The sequence below is a fragment of the Cervus canadensis genome, chromosome 7 (genome assembly GCF_019320065.1).
Source record: "Cervus canadensis isolate Bull #8, Minnesota chromosome 7, ASM1932006v1, whole genome shotgun sequence".
Taxonomy (NCBI): Eukaryota; Metazoa; Chordata; class Mammalia; order Artiodactyla; family Cervidae; genus Cervus; species Cervus canadensis.
Genome location: NC_057392.1, coordinates 43,275,758 through 43,302,671, shown reverse-complemented (window position 1 = coordinate 43,302,671; position 26,914 = coordinate 43,275,758). Strand labels below are relative to the sequence as shown.

General features: G+C 40.8%; 1 protein-coding gene across 4 annotated transcripts in view; it reads right to left on the bottom strand.

The window, feature by feature from the left end:
- Positions 1–26,151, bottom strand: part of CASR (calcium sensing receptor) — an 80,770-nt gene extending 54,619 nt beyond the window's left edge. The window contains exon 1 of one of the 4 annotated variants that reach the window (XM_043473131.1): positions 26,084–26,151. The gene's annotated coding sequence lies outside the window, so the exon portion shown is untranslated. Of the gene's footprint in view, positions 1–24,545; positions 24,811–24,860; positions 25,132–25,179; positions 25,302–26,083 lie in introns of those variants that run through there. The other 3 variants (XM_043473130.1, XM_043473129.1, XM_043473128.1) reach the window with 3 other exon arrangements.
- Between the last annotated feature and the right edge of the window lie 763 nt (positions 26,152–26,914).

Here is a 26,914-nt window from a genome sequence, read left to right as displayed (position 1 = left end):
AAGATTAGGTCCCCTCAGCTACTTGATCTCATAGAATTATACTTTCCCATCATTGCATTTAAGTTCTAACAGAATATTCATTTCTGTAATTGTTTACTGCTTGTCTCCTTCACTAGACAGTAAGCTCCATGGGGATGAGGGCTGTTTGGTTCTCTGTTGTATCTCCAGTGGACACACAATGCCTTACATATAGTAAACACTCAATAAATATATGATGAATGAACACCAATAAGGATTTCCCTGATGACGAAATGGTTATGAATCTGCCAGCCAATGCAGGGGACATGAGCTCTATACCTGGTCTGAGAAGATTCCACATGCCTCAGGGCCGGCCACTAAGCCTGGGCACCACAACTATTGAATCTGTGCTCTAGAACCAGCAAACTGAAATTACTGAGTCCACATGCTGAAACTACTGAAGCTCATGCACTCTGGGGCCTGTGCTCTGTAACAAGGGAAGTCGCTGCAATGAGAAGCCCACACACGGCAACTAGAGAGTAGCCCCTGATCTTCACAACTAGAGAAAACTTTTGAGCAGCAATGAAGACCCAGCACAGCCAAAAATAAATAAATAAATAAAATAAAAAAGAATTAAAAGTAGAATACAAATAAAAAAGCAGACATTCCAAAAGGTGAAATTATATCTATAAATTATGTTTGAGTAATAGTAGATCATTACTGCTGAGGTACTGTTTCATGTATCAAAGTCACTGATGACACATACACTGACACCTTTCTTAGAGAGTCAATAGAGTCCAATCTTTTGTTAATAACAATACCAAAAGTAATAACTAGCATTTACTGAGCACTCCTGATGTGCCAGACTGTACCAATACCTAAAATTTAGCCCAACTCAACCACTTATTAGGATGGTACATTTATTACTCCCATTTTTATAGGTGAGATAACTGGTAGTTTTAAATCTTCCCTTTTTAAATGCATCATGGGAATTCAGATTCCCTTGTTCTGAGAAAGGTGATTTGATGAGTTTCAAATGTCAAAAGAACTTTCAGGTAAATAGTAAATTGACCAGATCCTTTTAGAATTCCAAGATAGACACTCCAGACTGAGACCACTCACACCTTTACCCGCACCGCCTGCCCTCACTGGCTGCTGAGAGCTAGAAATGCCAGGGGTAATGAGTCAAACAGTGTCCCACTGGCCTTCTCTGATTCTCCTTGTCCATGCTCGGGTATTGGAAAGTCAAGTAAAATGAGCATAAGGCCAAGGGCAAAGCAGCCTTGAAGGGATAATAAACCTGCAACCTGAGGAGAGCAGAAGGGAAGAGAATGGACCTACCCACTTATGCTTTGATGATGTGATCATGGAGTGACAGTGTTTGTAGGAAGTGTGCCTATCAAAAAACAAGATTAATTTGACAAACATACTTAAGTAATAGTGCCTTATATTTGTACAGGGCTTGCCAATTTGTAAAACAGCTGTCACATCCATGACTTAATTTGATTCTCATAACAGCTCATGAAAAGTGGACATTATGAACATCTCATTAAAGATGAGCAAACAGAGGCTCCACAAGGGTAAGGACCTTGATTGAGGTCACAGCCCTCAAGTCAGGGCACAAGTCTGGCTCAGTTCCAGAGTTTATGGTTCCCTAGGCTTCTGCCACTCTGTGCACACGGTCTTCAGAGACAGCCCTCAGAGGGCAGCTCTTGTTGATGCTCAGAACAATTCTGATATGGGTGCCCCTCTTGGAGCCAATTTCTGAGCTGTCCAAGAAAACCAATTACACCTGACTTGGCAATAAAGTCTTGTTACTTAGCTTAATCATTACCTTCACCAGACTTAGCTGGTTCCTGGCAACTTGGACCTATTTCTGAAAATCAAATCCTCTTTCAAAGGTGGAAATTTGGCCAAAACTCATATTCAAAGAATGGCAAATACAGAGAAATGCCTGGAATCATGTTTACCAAATAATTAGTGATAAACTTTTAGGTATTTAAAAGCAATCTTTTAATTTTTGTTTCTTTTTCTATATTACTTGAAATCACTACAATAAGCCATGTTTCATTTTAATGAGAAAAATAGAAAGGAATTTCTTAAATGAAGAAAAATGACAGAAGCAAATATGCCAAAATACTAACAGCAGCTAATTCTGAGTTGTAGATATAGCTGGTTGTCATTTGTGTATGTTTTCCTTAACCCAATTCCCAACAATCTTTGGAGCAACAGAAGCATCATGGAATAAGTGGAAAGCCTTTCAAAAGCCTTTTCTTAAAAGGAGACCACATTCATATGGCTGTGCACCCAACAGCGTGTTGGTAGAAAATCAGTACGTTATTTTACGCTTCATTCGTAGTCCAACCATCCAGTTGTACCCTTGGTTCCCACCAGGAGGCAGAGGGCTGTAACCATAACAAGGCCCAGCTCACACATATGTGCAGACAAGGCTCTTTCTCCATTTGTTAGATGGTGCAGCTCCCATGTTTGAGAAAGTAGCAAAGGCAAGGATAACACTACTTCCTCCTTTCTTCCACCCTCCCCCTTACAGGTCCAGAAAACTCTGGTTCATGTCCTTTCAGTGATACAGATTAGTCTCTTGGTGATGCATTCCACACTCCTGAGGTTAATAAATGACTCTGAAGAAAAGCAAGTCATTTATCATGGGCTTTTGTGTGACCCTCAGTCCAGTCCATGAAAAAATACTGTGCTATGGGCGCTTTTCAAACAAGGCTTTGGCCTCACTGACCCATTGCCACGTGTCCAGTTAGGGGATATGTTCTTTTTTGGTCATTTTCATTCCAAGGACTCCTGTGCAGCCAAGAGAGATTTTATTTGGCTAAATTTTAGCCATTAGAGTCTAACCTGTAATGTGTTCCTACATAGTCCAAGTTCAAAGTGAATGACAACTGAGCTTACTTGAATACTTGGTCACTGTTCCCTGCTGGTCTAGAGTTGGGACTCAGATGTGGCATTAGATGATCTTGATGTTTCCAGCCCAGCATTCCCACCTCCCACCCAGCCCACTATCTCCCAGAGGTTTATAAACATTCTTAACGAAGAGGGAACAATAAGGTTGTGTCTCTATCCTCTTGTCCGTGACACACAAATGAGAAACAGGAGAACTGGGTTCTCTTCTAACTCTGAAACTGCTTGTTCACCACTTCCTCTCCCATTTAAGACATCATAAAACTACTGTGACATATTTTAGAGAGGATCTGAAGAAAGCTTCCCCCCCCCCCCTTTTTTAGAAGACAGCACAAAATAAAGATTTTAATGGGTAAAATGTATACTCTCCATTAAAGAATCTTCAAATGGATACTGGAGGTAGAAAAAATTAACACAGTCATAGTAGAGTAGAGTAGAGTAGATTCAACAAACCTAAAAGAAAAAAGGATAGACTGTGCTTCAGAGATCAGAGGGACGAAGAGATAAGGAAACAGTATATAAAACAACAAAAATGCAGGCCCTTCTAAAAGTCACCTTGGAGTTTTCCAGAGAGGGGATGACACAGGATCACGTGTTGAGGAGCTAAATGTGGGCAGACAATGCCCTGATACAGGTCCTGGACAACAGGCAGAATCTGGTTGAGAGCAGCAACCACATGGGAGAAATGAGAAAGGCATCTTCAAGTGGAGGCTTGTGCCTCTTAGAAACCATAGTGTAATAGTCAGGTGCCACCCTGAGCAAGTCATCCTAGAGTGTCCTTGACCATTTCTTGCTGAGGTTGTCAAAATGGCAGACAGAGAATAAGTGATTTCAGTAGTTCAGACAGGTGCTCTTTTTCAAGTATTTTTTAAAAAGTCTTTATTGAATTTGTTACAATATTGCTTCTATTTTATGTTTTGGTTCTTTGACCTCGAGGCATGTGGGGTCTTGCTCCCCAACTAGGGATTGAACCCTCACCCCCTTCACTGGAAGGTGAAGTTATATCCACTGGACTACCAGGAAAGTCCCAGATAGGTGTTTTTTGACACTGGCTTAGTAGCAGCACATAAATAGAAAAAAAAAAAAAGAAGGGTCTATAATGCCTCATAAAGACAATATATGAACTTCAGGGTCAGGTGATTGCTAAAGCAATGGATCGTTAGCAAGGAACAGAGGAACCAAGAACCTTATCAGCAACATCTTGGCCTAGACTTCATACGTGGTATGGTGTCCAGGTATATGTACTTCACTCTTAGAGAAGGGGACCCAGACAAGCTGGCTTACATTCAGAGAAGGCAAGCAGGACAATGAAAGCTTGGAAGTGAAGCCATGGAGAGGAAACAACTGTGGGAATGCTGAGAGTTTGCCTGGAGAAAACAATTCTCACTTGGACCATGATTGGGATCTTCAGGGTGCCAAGAGAAGTCTTAGATTTTTTTTTCTAGATGAGTACGGGGAATAGGGCTGGACAGATAGGCAAAAATTCCAGGGAGACAGATATTGGTGTGATGTAAGGAAAAATATTCTACCTATCAGAATTGTAGAGCAGTGCACTAGGTTTCCAACAGAAGAAAAATCTCTGATTACAACAAGAAGGACTATTCAACAATGGAAATAATACCTCCCAAAGTGAAGGTGAAAAAGTCAGAAGGAGGCTGGATAATCAGGTGAGAGGGAAACAGAGAGGTCACTGGCACAAGGGTGAGTGTGGACATTAGATGCAGGTCCAACTAGAAGAACTTGCAACTCTAAGAACCATCTCAAATTTATACTGAGCATTTTTCTCTCTTGAAACTGGAAGTTCTTTTACCTCTAGTTTCACAAGATTCAGTGAATCACAGACAGTATTAGGCAACTTGCTTAAAAATTGTTTGCGGCCAGTTCAGATCAAAACTCTTCCTAGGGACTTTCTTCTTGGTCCAGTGGTTAAGAATCTGCCTGACAATACATAGGACATGGGTTGGATCTCTGGTCTGGGAAGATTCCACATGCCTCTGAGCAACTAAGCCCATGTGCCATAACTACTGAGCCCATGAGCTGCAATTACTGAAGTCCACACATCCTAGAGCCTGTGCTCCACAACAAGAGAAGCCACTGCAATGAGAAGCCTGCCCACTGCAATGAAGAGTAGCCCCCACTCACTGCGACTAGAGAAAGCCCTTGCGTAGCAATGGAAGCCCTAGTGCCATCAAACAAAAAACAAATAAAGAAAACCTTCCCAGGAGCTCCCACTTTGGGCCTCTCATGAGCCCCAACAGTGATGGTGTCCACGGGGCAGCACAGCCTTTCTGTGCACTTGTCAATTGGCGGCCAGTGGGCTCTGGGCCTCTGAGAAGCATCAGTGCTTCAAAGGGTTTAACCTATTGCAGGCTAAAGCAATGAGTTATATTGTTGTTAGTGGGGGTGACAGAAGTGGTCCTTTGCAAAATAGATTTAATATTCTTAGTTTAGAAATCATAACATTTACTTTGACAATGCAAATAACATTGAAGGAGAGTGATTTAAAATTTTTTTAAGGTATAGCTTTTGAATGGATTTCTCTAGTGGCTCAGATGGTAAAGCATCTGCCTACAGTGTGGGAGACCCGGGTTCGATTCCTGGGTTGGGAAGATCCCCTGGAGAAGGAAATGGCAACCCACTCCAGCACTCTTGCCTGGAAAATCCCATGGACGGAGGAGCCTGGTAGGCTGTAGTCCATGGGGTCGCAGAGAGTCAGACACGACTGAGCGACTTCACTTTCACTTTTGAATAGCTGACAAACATTTAGTTTAAAAGAGCTTTTTGGATTGCTTTTTTAATGCTTGCATTTTTTCCCTTAATGCCTTAAAAATATACAAGCTGTGAGATGTTCCCTTTGACACACGGTACTATTTCCATTTCTCTTGAAACATTGGGCATAATGTCATTTACTCTGTGATCACAGCAAGAAGAATCTGGGCTCCAGTGAGCTGGTGGGATCAAATGTATCAGTCTGAGAAGCCAAGCTTTATTATTAAAATGAAGCTTCATCATTAAAATAAGCTGAAGACAAAACAACAACAACAACAACAAAAACACCCAAACCCTTCCTAGGAATACATTTCTCCATGGTTTCTATGTACTTATACCAATGAAGCTACTTGAGTTTACCCAGAGGCAAGATACTATATAAATCTAAGACAAGTTTTTCAGATTTTATACAGTAAAGATGGGGATACTGATTTTTATGTTTTAAGTATGTCAATAAATTGAATCAAGCAGTCCTAATGACAAACTTATGAAATAAAGTAAATGAATGAATTCAATTACTCTGGTTGACCTTTGGCAAGTCACTCCTGCTGTCTAGGCCCTGCTGGACCAGTGAAGATCACCTCTGCAGATCTTTCCAGCTCTGACATGTTGTACGCTACCAAAGCTAGAGGCAGCTTTAAGACGTGACACCCCAGAGAGCCAGCTAGCCCTTGACTGGGAGGTGGCTGGCAGCAGGTATGGAAGGGGAGAAAAGAACTCACACCCTTCTTATTTTTATCAGTTGCTTATTCACACTGTTGATGAGTAAAAACCCAACTTTGAAAGCATCATATGATGCCAGTCCTATGTGTAGAGTAACTCTGTGGCTCTCTTTGGCACTTCTGGTATTGCCTTCCTTCCAGCACAGAAAAGCCCCAACCTCCTCCTCCTCCTCCAGTGACTCTCCCTGTCCCACCCCTACCACCTTGCAGGCCTGAGCCCAAGTCAAAGCCTCTGGCAGGAACTGCAGCTCCTGAAGTGAGGAAGGTGGCTTTGAGCCTTGTTTGCTTGTAATACCTCCCCCTTTCCTTTCTACTTTAAGACTAAATCCAGTTTATCTGCTTAATAGGAAACTTGCATTAAGCCTGTGACTTCTTGGGGCTTGGGTTCCTGGTTTATACAGCACTTACCAGCTTACCTGGCAGAGGCCCATCACTGTGTGGGACAGATTGTTTAAATGGCCATGCTGCCACTTCTTCCCAACGCTACGTGGGTCTGTTATTCTTCCCCTCAATGTTCTTTGTGGGATGCAAACTGAATGATCTGCCCCACCTGATGTGTTTGTTTACTCATGGCTCCCTTCATACTTTTATGTGAATTCCTTACATTGTTCATTGTCTCAAATCTCCTGCACTTCCCTCTTTTTCCATCCTCCCATGTTTGGAGGTAGCTGACTGTCATCCTCCAGGGATGCTACTCATGGTTAGCTGCTGTCACTCTTTGGAGTTTTCTTTGTCTCTGTTCTGCCCACTGTTAGGATGTTTTAAAGAGAGTATTAGGACAGTGTTTTTCAAAGCATGATTCCAAAACCAGAAGCATCAGCATCACCTGAGAACTTCTTAGAAATGTGAATTCTCAGGTTCCAACTCAGACCTTCTGAGTTATAAACTCTGGAGTGGGACCCAACAATGTGTGATGCTGGTATCCATCCACTGTGTTATGACATGGCTTTGGTTGGGGACTCACAACTACTCAAATCTTTCCCTCAAGGTTTCAGAGGAAAATGCATGTGCAGAGAATATTAGCTGGGCTTTGCCACTCAACCCCGATGTCAAACTCTAGTGACTGAAGGGTGGACAACACAGAGGATCCTCTTTCTCCACTATGTTAGCCTAAGTAATCCAGACTAAGGCAAGAAATCCTGACTCTTTGTCTGAGGTTAACTTTGAGTTGAGTTCTTTCCAAACACGTAAGAGAAAAGTGGACTCCAAAATACACAGGAACTCGGTGCTAGAAGTGCTGAACACAGCATGTAATGATAAAATGTTAAAAGCCTTCCCTTTAAAATCAGGAACAAGACATTAACATTTAACATTTTCCCAGAAGTTTCAGACAGTTTAGTAGCTTAATGAAAAGATATAAGTGTAAGGTTTAGAAAAAAAATAAAATTATCATTAATTATAGACAACATGATAATCTAAGAATCTATGTTCAAATAACTGTAATTACTAAGAGAAATTAGCAAAGTTACTAGACATACTATAATACAAAAAAGTCAATTGCATTTCTATAGTAACAGAAATATATACTTTATAAGCAGATATTATTTATAATAGAAAAAGTAAGTTTCTCAAAAATGGAATGAATTATAGATGTGCACGAACTTTATGGAAAATTTCAAACATTACTGAAAAACTTTAAAGAAAATTTAAATAAAGGGAGATCTCTTTTGTGTTCATGGATATGTTATGATATCAACATTGTTATAATGTCAATTCTTCCCAAGTAGATCTATAAATTTACTGCAATTCTAATAAAAATCTCAACAGGTATATGTGTGCATGTGTGTACTTGATAGTAGGTATGTGTGTTGCATGTGCACAACTTGACAAACTTCTGAAAATTATACGGATGAGCAATGGGCTGAGAATAGTCAATACTCCTGAAGAAGAATATAGAAGGAAGACTCACCCTACCAGCTGCCAAAACAACATTATGCTGGAATAATTGAGACAATTGATAATGGCAGAGAAGACAAATATTACAGAACAGAGAGCCCAAAAGCAGATTCATGTATACATGGATGATTCATGAATAACTGGCAGCATTTGTACTAGTAGGGGAAAGGGCAGACTATGCAGTAAGAGTGTTGGGACAACTGGTTAACCATGTGGGAAAAAATCAATTGGATATGTACTCAGATTATACACAAAAATCAATTGCAAACGGCTTGAAGATTTAAATGTGATAGACAAAAAAATTTAAAATTTAGGAGAAAATATAGAATGTCTTTATAACCTTAAATATAGAAAGATTTCTTAAGTAAAAAAAGCACAAACAACAAAAGAAAAATGAGAAATTCAACTATATTAAACTAAGAACTACCATTCATATAAAGGTCCTATAAAGTGAAAAGGTAAGCTGCAAGTAGGAAGAGGATAGTTGCAGCAATGTAACTGAAAAAAAGTGGTATCCAGAATATACAACATTCCTTTGTAAGAAAAATAGAAACCTCCCAATAGGAAAACAATGGGCAAAAGACATCAACAGACATTTCATAGAGGAAAAAGTCAGTCGACAAGGAAAGAAATATATACACATTTATAATCAAATTAAAATCACAACAATTTGGCGGCAACTCAACTGTTGGCAACGATGTGAATAAATGAGAAGTCTCATACACTAATGGTGGAAGTCTGAATTGGTAAAATCACTTTGCAAATCCATTTCACATTATCTAGTAAACATGAAAATGTGCATACTTAAGCCGAGCACTTCTACCCCTGGGTAAAATACACTAGAGATTTTTGGACAATATGTCAAGGAGTCATGTACAAAAATGTTTATAACAACTTTTTTTTTTTTTAAACAACAGCAGGAAACTACAAATATTAGTTGCTGGTTGACAGGAGGATATATAAATTTTAGTACACATGAACAATAAAATTCCATACAGCAGTGAAAATGAATGAACCATAGCTATTGCCATTAACATGGATTACTCACAAATAAAATATTTTTTAAAATGTACATTGAAGAAGAATGCAAAGACCATGACTCCATTTGTACAAAGTTCAAAACAATGCAAATGAAACAATTTAGGGATTGTTTAGGGATACACAGGTGTTTCTCATAAAAGGTAAAATATGTATTTTTTAAAACACAAATCTCTCATCCTAAGAAACCAAGCATTAACAGTAAACCAGAGATTATGAACTGTTTTCCTATGGAAAAAAAAAAAGAAAAAAAAAATCCTACATCATGTTGTAAATAGAATATTAATAAAACCAATAGAAATCCTATGTTTTTATATTCTATTATTTTATTTATATTAAAATAATTATATTTTATTAAGAATTTATATTCTTAATATATTAAGAATTTATATTCTTAATATATTAAGAATTTATATTCTTAATAAAAAAATACTACTGCAAATGCTGGGCTTCCAGGTGGCACTAGTGGTAAAGAACCCTCCTGCGAATGCAGGAGATATAAGAGATTCAGGTTCAATTCCTGGGAGCATCCCCTGGAGGAGGAAATGGCAACCCACTCCAGTATTCTTGCCTGGAGAATCCCATAGACAGAGGAGCCTGGTGGGCTACAGTCCAGTATTCTTGCCTGGAGAATCCCATAGACAGAGGAGCCTGGTGGGCTACAGTCCGTGGGGTCAAAAAGAGTCAGGACATGGCTGAAGCGACTTAGCATGCGTGCATGCTCTGCAAATATGAGAAAAGAGAAAGACAGCTTTTTATGAGAAGGTTTAAAAGAGGTTGAGAAAGTTGCTTCAGGACAAATGCCTGAAGATCAGGGAATGTGTAACAAGCACTTTCCATACAGGATATGATGCCAAAGTTAGCCAAGAGGAGAACTTGGCATGGATGAGCCTGGTGAGCAGAGATTCAGAGCATGCTGCATCCAGCTGTGTTGATACTCTGTGGTCAGTTGCTGATCCTTGGTGATACAGAACGTTTATGTATGGGTAAAAATGTTGTATAAACAATGTGACATTTGTGTATAATGACACAGTTTCCTTATTTATTGCAACTTAAATATTTATTGGTATTTGTTTATTAAATATTTATTTACTGATTCATATGAACCAACGTTCATTACAGTAACACCAAGTTGTAGCATAATGAGCTGAACATGTGTATCCCATAAAACTATAAGGTAAGGGAATGTGAAATACAAATTTGGGAGTGAAAAAATGAGTAGGACTTGATTAGAGGCACATATGGGTCCCAAAAAACTAATTTTCTTAAGCTGGACTTTAAGTAATCAGGAATCCATTCTATTATTATTCTTTAAACTATCATGTAAAGTATGACAGATTTCATAATAAGAAGCCAAACAAAGGATGTTTGATGCTTTCATAGTAAACGTTAGTAAACTAAATAAAAAACTGAAGTTAGTTATATAATTTACTAAGAAAAAAACTTCAAACTATTTTTGTTTAAAAACAAAATTTGCTAACTGTAAAATAGGCAAGCAATATAAAAAGGTATGAAGAAGAAATGAAAAGAAACAGGAAATTAAAATTACCCAAAAAGTCCATCATCAAGAAACTTCCCTTTGGTGACTCTATACAGACATAGATGTATAATTTTACAGAAATGGGATCCTCATATATTCCAGTCTGCAACCTCATTTATTTATTGCCATAAATACAGAATAATCATATTCAATGTCTTTATAGTAGTTTATGGAATATATGAATCAAAATGTACATAGCTAGTGATATACTCCTGGGCATTTAAGATATTTCTTATTTTTTACTATTACAAACAACATTTCAATCGACCTAGTTTTAAATACTTCTTTTTAACACATGACAGAGATCTCCTTAGGATTATTCTCAGAGGTGGAAATGATGTGTCACAAACTATTTTTTTGGGTAGTCAGGGAAAATATGTATATATTTTATAGAGGAAATGCTAATTAGTATTTTGTTTAGTATTTTGTTTTTCTGAGGTTAAACTGTTCCATCCACAACTTAGGTCCTAAAGAAAAAGGCACATGTCAGAAAACTCCACACCCCTCTCAGAAGAGTGTGTGGTGAAACTTGTTTGTTTGTTTTTTTCCATAAAAGAACTGAATTCCTTTTGGGGGGATTGCTTTTAAATTACCTGAAACAACGCTTCAGGAAGGCCCAAAACAGAAGCTGAGAAGATCAGACCAAGGACTGCCAGCTAAATGGAGAATATAAATAGTTGAGAGAGACAGGTGGGCCCTGTTGAAACAGAAAAGGGAAATGCAAAGGGGCTGGTGAAGGAAGCAGCAGACAGATGGTGAGAGTGGTGAGAGAAGAAAGAAAAGCTGAGGCAAGAATGAGGGCTGTTTGCAACGAAGCCTTGAGGCCTGATGGAAGGGGAGGCAGTGTATGAGTGCAGATCAGTGTGAGTCAACAGCACAGGCTGTTTGGAAGTGACTTGGTCAGAACACCAAAGCACAATAGGCCAATGAGAAAAAGTGAATGCAAACCTGCACTAACCAACCCCCCTCCCGCCCCTGAAAAAACCCCTAAAACAATAACAACAACAAAACCGAGAAACTAGAATTCGGTGTCTGGAGAAATGCTTGTTTGTGGGGGAAATTGTAAATATAAAGTGGGAGCACTGGTAAATATGAACAAAGTCCACACGTTCAAACAACAAGCAGCCATTTTCCTAATTAAAAAATAAACAAATAAATACAAAATTAAAAAACCTCAATGTCAATTTAAAAAGTAATTATTACATACGAAAAAAGATACAAGAAAATAAAAAATCAGTCTTAATTCTATCCCTTTAATCTCACAAACTGTTCATAGTTTTTATATATACTACATATCTGAAATCCTATAGTATGTTAGTTATTACATAATGAACACATTTCTATGCCACCAAATGTTCTTTTTTGCAAATACTTTATAATGACTGTTTGGTATTTCACTGTCTCTATGTATCATACTTAATTTAGCCAGTTCCTTTCTGTTGGACATGGAGCCTGTTTCAAATTTTTCATATTATGAAAATTGTTGCTCCGAACTTCCTTGATATCCCAGGTGGCTCTGTGGCCAATGCAAGAGACTCAGGAGAAGCCAGTTTGATTCCTGAGTCAGGAAGATCCCCTGAAAGTAGGAAATGGCAACTCCCTCCAGTATTCTTGCCTGGAAAATTCCATGGACAGAGGACCCTGGCAGGCTACAGTCCATGGTGTCACAAAGAGTCAGACACAACTGAGCACAGCACAGCAGAACTTCCTTAGGGTTAAATCTTTACACATACTAATGATCATTTCCTTAGCACAACTTCAGTCATGGAAATCGTTAAAGTGTAAGAACATTTTTTAAGCTTTTAATATGCACTGCCTAACTGCCCTCCGGAAAGGGTGTACCCATTGACACTGTCACAATCATGTATATGAGAGCTTTTGGCAAAGTCATATTTTCTGAAGGATGGAAGAAAGTTCTCAGAAACTAAATTTTTACTATGAGCTTTTGAATCTAGCCTGTTCCACTTGCTGGCCATGAGACCTCAGGCAAGTCACTTAACCTCCTAAACCTCAGTTTCCCCACTGTATTGTGATAAAACCTAACTAAAGTTTTTGACAGGCTTAAACAAAACAATATATTCAATATAAAAATGCTTAGTACCATGACTGATAACATTGTAAACCCTGAGGAAACAGTAAAGGGCAGTCCTCACAATGACGTTTTTCCTAGAGTTTCACTCGGAAATCTTCCAAGATTTGGAATGAGGCCCCAAGGTGAGGGAATGGAGGCTCCAGGAGACACTGAGGGAGGGTATCAGGATCACCCCAGAGCTGTCTCATAACCAGGGTCACAAAAAGCCTTCTGAATGAGAAACCTAACTGAACGTAAAATCATAGACTAATGTAGGCGGCAGTTTAGCAGTGCAGCTCCATGAGGCAGACACAACCAGCACTTTCATACTAATGGACAGGGAGGAAATGAAAGCATCACAGAAATCTCAGCCTTCGCTATGAGGCCCAGCTGCTCGGCAGACCCTTTACAAATTCTGGGGAAATTACAAGAAGACCATTACAAGCCTTGAGACGTGTAAGCCATCAGAGTCACTTTATAATGCCACCTACACAATATCGGGAAAAATGACCTCAGGAGAAAGAGGGAGGGAGAAAGGAAAGGAAGGAAAGAGGAGGAAGAGAAGGTGGTAGGGAGTGGAGGGCAAAAAAGAACCAAAGTATACAGACCAGATGAATGTGTCCCACTGTACTGGCCCCAGGAGGTCTTGTTAAGGGGGAAGTGGCCCCAAAGATGTACAGTTAGGAGTGGGCAGGTGAGACCTCTTGACAGATACTTTAATGAAGACAAGGACGCACAGTGAAACTGGGAAGTAAAACAAAGGACATGAGATTTGAAGAAATATGAAAGGAGAGGAAGATGTCTAGAAACCCTCAAGAAGATCCGAGGATTAAAGGCACTGAAGGTTCTTGGCTGCCCAGCACAGGGCCCCAAGGAAAAAGTTCCTTCTCATGACACTGTGGACATGAGCAAACCACCCACAACTGCACTGCAGGGAAGGGCATTAAGAAGGGTTCAACCTCATCTATTTTCCACCTTCTCACTGATGTGGCTTGATTTTACCAAATTAAGCAGGGACAGGAGGAGACTGGGAGGATAGGAAAGGAGGAGAGCAGGAAGGGGGGTAAGGCAGGCAATCAGTCCCCATCCCAGCTGTTCCAAGGAGGACCCAGAGATATAACAGACGGGCCCTTCCTTTAAGGAGTTCCAAGTCCAGTTAGGAAGACAAAATCCCTTGGTATGAAAATGCAAACATATAGGCTAAATGGCCAGATAAGAATAAAAGATGTAGAGGGGTGTGGGCTGTGGCAGGACAAAGCTAGGAAAGCTTCCTAGTGCAGAATGCCTGGATGGGATCTGGATGGGTAATGAGAAGAGGGGCGTTCTACACTGGGGAACTAAGCAGCTGGGGCAGGACTGAGAAAGCATGTCACGGGAGACTTGGTGACGTGTACCACTGTATGAAAGAGGTAGGACAGTAAAATGGAAAGTAAACTGTTCCTCTTACTCACTGGGAGTCCTAGCACCTCAGTTTTCTCACCTCTAAAGTCAAGATAACAATGTCCTCCTTTCAGGGTTGTTGCAGGATGAAAAAATAATATGAATAGAGCACTAATACCATTACTGGCGCCTGATAAGTGTTTAGAAAGTGATAGATAAGTTTATTATATTACTATTCCTGGACATAAAAACACAGCATAGAAATAAAAGGACAGGAGAATGAAAATCTAAAAAGCAAGCTGAAGATATCCAGAAATGAAAATGTTCACATTAAAAGGATGCAACATAAGGGGTGTTAAAAATTAAGGCATGGATTACAGCAGGACTACTTAATGTGTGGTCCATGGATCAGCATCACCAACATCACTTTGGGAGATGTAAAAGGTGGACATTTGTCTTCTCCCCAGACTTACTAACTCAGAACTTCTAGGGGTGGAGCTCAATAATCTGCATGTTAATAATATTGTTTTTGCTTTTCAGTCGTCCACTCGTGTCCAAGTCTTTGCAACCCCATGGACTGCAACATGCCAGGTCTCCCTATCCTTCACCATCTCCCGAAGTTTGTCCAAGTTCATGTCCATTGCATCAGTGATGCCGTCCAGGCATCTGATCCACTGACGCCCTCTTCTACTTCTGTCCTCGATCCTTTCCAGCATCAGGGACTTTTCCAATGAGTCGGCTGTTTGAATCAGATGACCAAAATACTGGAGCTTCAGCTTCAGCATCAGCCCTTCAAACGGGCATTCAGGGTTGATTTCCCTTAAGACTGACTTGTTCGATCTCCTTTCTGTCAAAGGGACTTTCAGGAGTCTTCTCCAGCACCACAGTTCGAAGGCGTCAATTCTTTGTCGCTTTGCCTTCTTTACAGTCCAGCTTTCACAATATAATATATTATTTCCAAAGAAACTTTGGAAAGAAGAGGTTAGCTCAAAGTAGATACACCTGACTTCAGTTAGTTTTGCCCTCAAAACTAATCTTTTCACTTGTGCATGAGGGTATTAATTTATAAAAAGAATCTTAGAGATTCTATAAGGAAAGTAACAGTATAGAAAAGAATTAATATTCAATCTTAATTATAGTAGTAGAAAATAGCCACAGTAAGTGGAATAAAGTTATGGTAGTTTATGTTATTTAATCATGATAATTAAATTATAAAAAAGCTTTGTTTTTAGAGCTTTGAAGATTTGAGAATTGTAAACGTATAATGATTCATTCAAGTCACAAAACAACCCTTTTGTGGTAGGTACTTTCGTCATTCCCAGTGCATAGATGAGCAAAGTGAGACATGGAGAGGTATCTAAGCCTAAAGGGCTAATAACTGGCAGAGTCCGGATTTGAATCTAGGTCGTGAGACTCTAAATCCACGCTTCTAGCTGCTAGTCTGTGCTGCTTCACCCCCACCATAATTTATTTAACCTCTACATTATTATTGGACACACAAGTTGTTTCTAGTGTTTTACTTCCTTTAATAAACACTGTGAAGAACACATGTGGGTATAAATTTTTAACCATATTCCCGGTCATTTCTTTAGGATAGAAATTCAGAAACCGAAATCCTTGGTCAACCGTGATCAACAATTTTAAGGCAGTTATTTTACAGACAATATGTTATAAGAATAGCCATTTCCTCACTGCACCAGCATTATCTTTACAGTCTTAGTATTTTTTTTTTTTTTGGCTGCACCATGCAGCATGTGGGATCTTAGTTCCCTGACAAGGGATGGAACCCACACCTCCTGCACTGGAAGCACAGAGTCTTAATCACTGGACCACCAGAGGAGTCCTCAGTCTTGGTATTCTTGACCAACAAACTGGTATATCACTTAAAAAAAAATTCTTACTTCTTTTATTAAGTAAAGTTAAAATATTTGTATATGTTCACCAACTATGTGCTTTTCCTCATTTGAAAACTCTTAATATCCTTTGCCCACTTTTTTGAATCCATGGTTTTAAATTTTATGAGTTCTTTCAATATTGAAACTTTTAACCATCTGGCATACTTGCTGCAATAGTTTTTAGTTTATTTTCTTTTTAATTGTGACTTTCTACATATAAGTGTTTTAAATGTTTATGTAATAAAATCTAACAAAATTTTCCTTTATGATTCTCTGTTACTTTTTCACTTTGAAAGAACTTCCTAATTCTTGTAAAATATCCTCTGCTTTCCTCCCCACCTCCCAAAATAGAAACTTTCCAAGTTTTAACTTGAGGTTACTCTTTTGAGTATATTTACAGTAAGAAGGGGCGGCAGAGGGTTAGATGATTAGATAACATCACTATCTCAATGGACATGAATTTGAGCAAACTCCGGGAGACGGTGGAAGACAGAGGAACCTGGAGTGCTGCAGTTCATGGGGGTCACAAAGGGTTGGACATGACTTAGCAACTGAAAAACAATAACAGTAGTAAGAAGTTCATTTTTTTTCAGAAAGCTAAACAAGCCATGTGTGTTCATTTTTTTTTTTTTTCAGTTGGACATCCTTTGAGTTCCACTAAACATGCATAGGACTGAGAGACAACCAAAAAATGGGAAGAGGAGAGGGCTAGAAATAGAGTCAGGAGAATTAATCAGCTCTGTCATTTATAGCTGCGCTTCCTCTGGCAAGTCATTCTACTGTTCAGTGCATTAGTTTTCTCATTTGTAAATAGAGATGATAACACCTGACCTGCCCATCTCCCTTATTCATCTTATGAGATATTCTGAGGATCAAATGCGTTAATGATGGAAGAGTGCTTTGTCAGTCACTGACAACTATACCAGCCTATATATTAGACTTGTTCACTCGGTAATCTCCTCCAGTGTACCAGGTAATATGCTGGATTCTGGGGTTTCAATGTTAAATAAGACATGCTGTCTGTGCTTGATGACCTTGAACAATGTATTAGCTCAGTTAAGTCCTTTAATAATCAATGAGGTAGATAATATTAATAATCCCAGTTTATAAATACGGAAACTTGGACATAAAGAGATTGAACAACTTGTCTAAAGTCACACAATCAGTAAGGTGTAGAAGTGGGCGTAATCCAGGCAATCTAATGATAGAGCTGGCTTTTAACCAATGTACTGCACTGCCTCTCCAAAGACAAGGCTGAAAATTGGCTGACAATTGCACAGAGCCAATTTTAGTTGAAATATTTTCATTTTTAAGCGTGTGGAAAGAGAAGAACACCTGGCTTCCTCACTACCTTCTTCTCCTGGTCTCTCACATGAGAAACACTTAGGACAGAAGGGTCCCTGTGAGCAGTGGCTGTGGGTGTAGGGATGAGCAGACTGGGATCCTGAACCTGAAGGTGCTCATGATCTGACAGACTTGTGGTCTGAAGCTGTGGTGGAGAGCCTCAGCGTGTGTGTTCCCCTCTCACCAGCTCTCTCAGGTCAGCTGGCACCCCCACCTCTCCCTGGACACCCTCTTCCACAAAGGCTACCAGACTGGAGATCTGGGTAACACGTCTGGCGTCTCTGAGTGAACAGTGCCAACTCAATGTCTGACACGCAACTGGAGCTCAACTGAAGCTTGTTGAACTAAACTATGTCAAATTACAGAATATTTAGCAGGACTGAAGAAATGATCATTCTTTCAACCATCAATCTCTATTATGAGAAGAAAAACAAAACTCCCCCCCGCCCCCTCAGTACAAGCAGTTCACCATTATTAGGGGGAACAATTAGAGTCTCTTTGAGCTTGCTTCTTTTTTTCCACATGAAAAACAATTTAAATAAGAAACATGCATGTCAGGAACTCCAGCAACAAAAACATGGATGAGAGAAGTCAAATAACTCCATTTTGCTATTTGATAGTAATTTTGCTCGTGTGTATTGAAAGATTTGTTGAAAGAAGAATATCTAAAATTAGCTTCCTCTCAGCAGGTTCATATTACGTTTGCCCCCATCACTGATAAGCATTCCCTGAAGGTGGAGGAAAACAGGTTTCTAACCAGTTCCCAGGGAGAGGGGGTGGTATGTGTGTGAATCAGTCATAGATAAGAAATACATATAAGTCAATTAATTCAGGTTACATAAACTAAGAAATCCTCATTTGTCTTACTTTTTCCATGTAAGCCCCAGAGATGAGCTGTGGCAAAGGATACAGGCCAGATAAGCAGCTACCAAATGCCAAGCACTGTATTAAACACTTTCCGTATCCAGTCCATAAGGAAATATTACCTCGGTTTTACAGATATCAAAGGGATTTGTTGTTGTCATTAATATTTAGTCATTAAGTTGTATCCAACTCTTTTGTGACCCCGTGGACTCTAGTCCACCTGGCTGTTTTGTCCATGGAATTTTCCAGGCAAGAATACTGGAATGGGTTGTCATTTCCTATTCCAGGCAATCTCCTCAACTCAGGGATCAAACCTGCATCTCTTGTCTCCTGCATTGGCAGGCAGATTCTTTACCACTGTGCCACCTGGGATATCCACCAGGAAAAGCTGAGGCTTTTAAGAGCTTAGATATATTGCCCAAGGTCACAGAGATGGGAAGTTCACTTTTAACCAAACTCTAGACCATCCATGGCAGAGGCAGACCTCTTTTCCCCTTCATTCACATTTTGCCACCTTACTCCTTGAAAGTGAAAGTCATTCAGCTCTGTCCGACTCTTTGTGTCCCCATGGAATAGTCCATGGAATTCTCCAGGCCAGAATACTGGAGTGGGTAGCTGTTCCCTTCTCCAGGGGATCTTCCCAACCCAGGAATCAAACTGGAGTCTCCTGCATTGCAGGCAGATTCTTTACCAGCTGAGCTACCAGGGAAGCACTTTATTCCTTGGCCCTGCCTAATTTAAAGTCTGTTCATCTCTCTGTCTTCAAGTAATCAGACAGTTGTTCAAGCAGCTGAATCCAAAAGAAAAGAATTCAATCAGCATTCCCCGGGATCCACATTTGGAGGGAACAGGCATAAAGCTCCTAGCAACTTTTCAGTAAACACTATCATACACATCTGGATTATTTTCAGTCTTATGAATGGGTGATGTGGCTACCAAAACTACACTGTATTATAAAGTATGTGTGTGTGTGTGTTTGTGTGTGTGTGTTAGTCGCTCAGACTCTTTGCAACCCCATGGGCTATAGCCCACCAGGCTCCTCTGTCCATGGAACTCTCCAGGCAAGAATACTAGAATGGGTTGCCATTCCCTTCTCCAGGGGATCTTCCCAACTCGGATCAAATCTGGGTCTCCTGCAAGGCAGGTGGATTCTTTACAGTCTGAGCCAATAGGGAAGCCTGTATTATAAAGTAGGGACCACTTAAATCCTCTAATTCTCACTGGCTTTAATAAACATGCCTCAGCCAGAAGTTATTGGATTGTGGGAGGACACTTGAGAAAAGAGAAGGAAAAATTCAGTCATGCTATTGTCAGGCAAGAGTTGCACCAAAAATATCAGACATAAGCAACCTTTATATGTGCCACTTTATGACAATGGCAAATGAATGAAGTCTAATGTTCATACACCTGGAACTAAAAGCCTCCCAGAAATGAGAGAAAGAGAGAGAAAAGGAAAGAGGACAGGGTGAATGCATAAGTGAAATTCATTATGGATGAACTAGACCTTCCTGATCCTATCAAAGTTACGACATGGAAGGTGTCAAAAGATCTCTTAAATCAAAAAGACAGCTTTTCGTTACCATCTTTATAAATTCCATATATATGCGTTAGTATACTGTATTGGTCTTTATCTTTCTGGCTTACTTCCCAGAGGAATCGGGTGGAGAGGGAGGTGGGAGGGGGGATCGGGATGGGGAATACATGTAAATCCATGGCTGATTCATGTCAATGTATGACAAAAACCACTACAATATTGTAAAGTAATTAGCCTCCAACTAACTAATAAAAATAAATGGAAAAAAATAAAATACATAATTCTGTGAAAAAAAAAGACAACTTTTTTGGGGTACCAATCATTAAGTCCTCAGCATATAAACTAAGCATCTGATCTGCAGTCCTGCTTGATACCTGGCTTCCTTTTGTTTATCCTAGGAACACCTGGATGACAGTACCAAAGGATGACAGACCAGAATCCCACTGTTCACAACTAGTAAGTAATTGAGTTCTGTGGCATCTACCTTGCAGTTGTCTCAAGCACTTGTCTCCTTTTCTTCATGGTTCAGGCCATCATCACTATCATCTGAATGGCTATAATCTCTTTAAATGATTGGTTTAGTTGCTAAGCTGTGTCCGACTCTTGTGACCCCATGGACTGTAGCCTGCCAGGCTCCTCTGTCCATGGGAATTCTCCAGGCGAGAATACTGAGTGGGTTGCCATTTCCTTCTCCAGCTTTAAATGACTGCTCTGCTCCAAACTTAACCCCCTTTCACCCAGCATCCACATGGAGCCAGAATAACTGTGCTCTAAATAAAACTGCTCCCTAAGTCACTTCTCTGTGTGAAACCCTTCAGTGGCTCCCTTAGCCCTAGGATAAAAAATAACAGCCAGAAACAAGTGGGTGCATAATCTGTGCCAGGTACTCCATGACTTAACCTCAGTTCCTGCAGCAACCTTATGAGGGAGAGACAACCTTCATTACCATTACTTATTACTAAATAAGTAATTATTATTTATTTATTACTAAATGACTTGATCAAGACCCCACAGCTGGAAAGTGGTAGAACCATGATGCATACCTGGGGCTGTCTGACCTCAGAGCACATACTTTAACCACAATGCTATCAGCTGATGGCATGCAGGTTCTGTAACCTGGCATGTCTGCCACTCCAGCCTCATCTCTTAATGAGCCCCTCTTTGTTCCTCATGCCTCAGCTCTTCAAGCCAGTTGCACGTCCTGGACCTTGACACTCTGTTTCATGCCTGTTTGTTTTGGTACATGAATTTCTCTTCTAGAATGCCCTCTTCCCTTTGTCTATCTTTTGGAATGTCTCATCTTTCAAGATTCAGCTCAAGTATTAACTCCTCCATGAACCTTTTTTGGACCCCCTCTCCTTTTCTGGTAGAAATGACCACTCCTTTCCCTTGTGCATCACTGTTCTCTACTTATGCTTCCATTACAGCAACCACAATACTTTCCCACCCTTACATAGATGAGTATGACTCTCTCCTCTTGGACTTCTATGAAGTCTCATCATCTTACTAATCCATCTTACCCACAGTATCTCACAGAGTGCTAGGCACATTGAAGGTTCACTGTAAATGTTGTTGAATGAATAAAAATATTTGTTTGCACATGAAATATGATGCCTGGTCAAAGCTCACCATGCCATTACATTGTGAGATTTATATTAATTTTACTTTATTGCATCAATGCAATTAGTAATTTTTTTTCTTTACCTAACAACTGTATATGAAACTTGAAGAGATACACGCAGCTTTAGGGCAACTAAAATCAAAGCAGTAGATAGGAGTGGAGAGAAGACACTGTAGCTGACCTGCCACACCTGTTTTCACCTGGGAAAGTATTCAGTGACAATAATGAGCTATCACCACACAAGCCAAATTTGGTATGGGAGTTATGCACATATCTACCTCAGCAGTGTGATGATTCACATTTGAAGCACAGTGCATACATTTTATTGTGCACAATAAAATAAACTGACAGACTAAAATTAATCTAAACATTAAATTTAAAAGCAAGAACATCAGCAAAATGTTATGGAAAACCATGACCAACTCAGGGCAGTACAAAGGATGCTGTGATAACAAAGCATCTCTCCCAAATTCCAAAAATGTCAACTCTACATCTGTACATATGCAGTATTGCAAACACTACATCTGCCTTCATGATTGTTGCTATTGCTGTTCAGTCGACCAGTTGTGTCTGACTCTTTGTGACCTCATGGCTGCAGCACTCCAGGCCTATCTGTCCCTCACCATCTCACCAAGTTTGCCCAAGTTCATGTCCATTGCATCGGTGATACCATCCAGCCATCTCATCCACTGATGTCCTTTTCTCCTTCTGCCCTCAATCTTTCCCAGCATCAGGGACTTTTCCAATGAGTCGGCTTTTTGCATCAGAAGACCAAAACAACAAAATGCCTTCTTGATTACTGGCAACCAAACTGAATTTCTAATACCCCCAACATTTCCACTTACTCCTGAATCTCAGCTCAAGGGAAACTTCCTTTAGAAAGCCTTCCCTGATCTCTAGGGTAGCCTATATACACCTCAAAGACCTTTATTTCTTTCCTTGACAAAGCTTATCTTAGTTTGTAATTACATATATTCAATACTCAGTTATCTTACTACTGGTTGCCTCCCTGAAGCATCTATAAACCCTAGGAGATCAAAGCCCTTGCCTAGTTTCATTTATCATCTTTCCCTCAGTGGCTGGTACATAGCCAGGCACTTTGCAAACATTTTGAACGCAGAAATGAGTGATGAATGGATTCCTTCACCTCTTATTTATTTACTGCCTTGTTCTAAGAACTATACCTGATTCCTTACCAGTCTCAAGGTGGTACTCAAACCATTCCTCTTCATTATTCCCCCACCTTACCACAAGGCTCAGTCCTTATTTTCTAATCTTCTCTCCTAATCCCCCCTTCAAAAAGTTTCTTAAAAGTGGCAGTTTCTATCCAACCTGAACTTCCTGAACTGTGTGGGGTCAAGGTCATGCAACATGAAAAAATGAACACAGCAAAAGAAAACATTGTGACGGGAGTAGCTATTAGGTTATTTTAAACAGTCTACACAACTCCTAAAAAAAAAAACCCCATTAATTCAGTAAAAATAATTTAAACCGCTTCTATTTTATCACAAAGACAAAAGTGGCTTGATTTTTTTCCACTTCTTAATGTTTTGTTCTTGGAAAGTAGCTGCTTGTGCTGGTTGTCAGCAAGAAGTAAGCTGACTATGTGGTCTCCCAGCCACATCATCTGGGGGTCCTTCCTAAATGACAGGGTCCTGCCTCCAGAATTCTCTTCAGGGTCTTGATCTGCTCCCCCCTTCTAATCCCCTAACCCCATCTAATTCCTTCTTCTATCCCTTCCCCTTTCCTCTTGACTACCACAAAGTCTTGAGCCCCTTCACACATATAAAAATCCACCCTATTAGGTTCCTACTGATGAAAAATCCTATGCCTGTTTCTTTGCTGGTCCTGGGTGGAGGCAACAGAAGTAATGAGCGCTGTGATTGGCAAAGCTCTGCTTTCAGGAACAGGAAATAATGAAGTGTTAACTTTTGGAAGTCTAGACCATTTCAGGAAATTTCCTTCATAAATTTTCATCAGTACCAGACTACTTAAATTGCGTTTGGAAAGTCCAGTTTAAGGAAAAGAACTGGTAGTGTAAAATTCAGGGACCTTTCCCCAAAGCTCCTTTCTTCGAATCTCTGGGAAAGTTAAGGCAAGTAAAAGAAATGTCCTCTTGGAAGTGGACTCACTACCCCAAGGGCTACTCTGGTGAAAGACGTTTAAAGAGATCAGGGGTGGGGCCAGCAAGGAACCCTAGAGATTAAGGGATGCAGGCGGTGGCGCTGACGTCATTTTCTTTGGATAGTTTCATTAGGCAGGAGGTGGGATAAAGAATCAAAAGGAGGGGACGGAAGAAGTAGGGTAGAAAAAGATATGGGTTAAAAAACAAGGGGGTATAAGTAGACACAAATGCTAGTATAGGAATATCTCTGGAAGATTTATTTTTTTATAAACAATGTATTGAAACTGCAATTTTAAAAAATAAATAGTAAAAGATCATCAAACTGGTACTTCTTTTTTCTTCCTAAGAAATATGGTGTATGGTGAAAAGGCCTGGGGACTGACACCTTAGTTTGGTGTCAGTGAGGCTAGGTCCCCAAGGAGGCTGGAAGCTTGGGCCAAGTATCCTGAGAGGGGACTCAGCCCACGAGGATGGATTCTGACACAGTAGCCTTCCATATGCATATGCTTCAGAAAACTGACCGTTCCCTGTTAGCACACGGACAGGGAATACTTTATGACCATCGTCACAGGCAGAAACAAGGCGGAGGCAGAAGGTGGTACCCCACAAGCCGCGTCTTGGTACGCACTCCCGTGTATCTAAGAGAGTGACCCACTGCCGCTTCTGAGGAGCGGTAAGCCTTTGGTCCTCTAAGCTGGACCCTGACGTCCCCAGTGCCCTGCACTCAGCGTTCCCAGGGCTGAGCTGGTCCAGCTTGCGCCCACCCGTTGCTTAGCCCCCTGCCCGCGACCCCCTGATCCTCCATTCCTTCTCCCCATCCGGCCCTTTCTGCCCACCCTCCTCGCGGCCGGGGGTCCTACCTGGCGTCCTGGCCCAGGCTCCCTCACCCCGGGCAGCGCCGGCCCGTCGGCCGTGGGTCTCCACGAGGCGCGCTAAAGACGGCGCGCGGGGTCCACTCGCGATGTCAAGGTCACTGGCTCAAAGAGGCGCCAGTCCTCGGGTCCGGCCGAAGCAGCCCCCGCAGACCCTCTGGACCGCTGCCGCGGCCCCTGCCTCGGAGCTCCGCCCCTCTGGCGCCCGCCCCCTCGGGGTCCCCAACTGCAGAGCCCAGCTCCGCTCCACTTCGCTGGCGGGCTGCTCGCTAACCCTCCACCCGGAAGCCCCGGTTCCCTCACCGGCTTCCCAGTCGTGCTGAGCTGAGTCCCCTGGACCCCGGCGCCAAGGACCGCGCGTCGGGTCTGGTTCTCCCGGCGGCGGGCCACGCGCTCGCCTCCTCTGCTCTTCTTTCCGGTGCTGCCTTGGGGTTCCCGGACCCCAGATCCAGCTCCCCAGGTCGGAAAGAAGCCCCTCTTCCCTCCTTCTCCTTGGAGATGCAAAGAGGTTTAAGAGGTTGGGGGCTTACGACTCTGCCAACCTTCTCTGTACTAAGAGTGGGGAACTTTTTTTCTGATGAAAGGCCGGAGAGTCAAGGTAAAATAAATACAAATCGCGTACCAAAATTCTTACTCATTCTGCAAGACTCAGTTCTAAGCTGCAGAAACTCCTTCGTGTTTGTAGGCAGCTCCCTCCTTCCACTCTCCTGCGCGAAAGGGCACTTCGGTCCTCCCTAGGCAGAGGCAGACACCTGTCGGGTGTAATTTCCTCTGCCCGACCTGACCGCCTGACCGTGAGCTCCTTGGAGACCGCGACCGGCCGCCCCTGCTCATTCCTGTCCCCATCCCCTGGCATGGCACCTGCCACCTATCAGGGGCGCGAATACTTTATGAGTAAGTGGAAAATTAATTTCTTTTGTAGAAAGCCAGTTATTTCCTTTTATCCTCAGATAACACATACTGTTTTACGTGAGCAATTTGCTACTCTCTATAAAGAGCCACAAGAGTTGTTATCCTCTTTGATGCATTAATTCCATTCTTGGGGAAATTTCCAGAACAAAAGATACTTATGTGTAGATGTTCATAGAAGGATCTTCTTTCTTTCTTTTTTTTTTTTTACAGAATGTCATAATTTAAAAAAACCACAAAAGCAAAGAAACAAAGCCAACCTGTCAACAATAGGAAATTGGCAAAATAAAATATTTTCATATTTTTGGGTAACTTAATGAGCTATCATATAGTCGTTAAAATGATAAACATCAAGGCAGGAGTGCCTCAAAATGTTTTTAAAACAAGGATGGAGTACTTATTTACTTATAAAACCAAAACAAAAAAAAAGGAAAATGTGAAGCAATGTGATAAAGTGTTTACAAAATAACATTAAGCCAAAAGAGTAAAAAATTGCATAATTACCATGCTTAAAAATGTCAAGTAAAGAAAAATGCAGATTTTTTTCTCAGTAGACTGGAGTTAACACTTACCTTAAGGGATTCTTGGAGCATTAAATGAAGTATTGAGAAAATTACCTGATACTCAGCAAAAAGTTTTCTTTTTCCTGTTCCAAAGGGACAGACACTCACATCTAGAGTCACAAATACATCATCATTCTAGCTCAGTTCTGCTGGTTTGACCTCCTTCCGTTCAAATGTAGGGTAAGAGAAGGAGTTGAACAAATGCGGAAGCACCAGGTTAAAGTGAAAGGCAGAATCTAGTTAATAGGAATAAATGTCAAGTCTTGCCTCATCTCCAGCAGCACAAGTTCACAATGGGAGATTTGGCTCAGCAGCAGTCCGCATCAAAATATCTTAGAGATTTTAGTTGACTACCAGCACAGCCTGGTCAGTGCCCAAAGGATGAATTAATTCAGCCCCGCACTGAGTGACACTGCAGTCTTAGCCTGAATTTATACTCTTCAGTCATCAAGTTATAGCCGGAGCAAAACGTTCAAATAGCCTTAAGAAAATTACTCTGAAGAGCTAGCGTTACTTCCATTTTAAAGATGAAGAAACTGGTTAAGGTGTTTAGGATTGGACAGCTAGGAAGTGGCAGAACTGTGATCTGAATCTGATCAGGGTGAACGCTGTCAAGGTGCTTTGCCAGTGGGTCCCCGAGTATACACCTCCCATTAGAGGTATAGGCAATGCTTTGAGTGGTACATAAACAATGATGTTAAATAACAGTGGATCACGTGGTGAAAAAGTTATGCTGTCTTCAATTCTGTTGAACCTATAGATGTTAAGACTTTGCTGACAAAGGTCTGTCTCGTCAAAGCTATGGTTTTTTCAGTAGTCATGTATGGATGTGAAAAGACTATAAAGAAGGACTATAAAGAAGGCTGAACACTGAAGAATTGATGC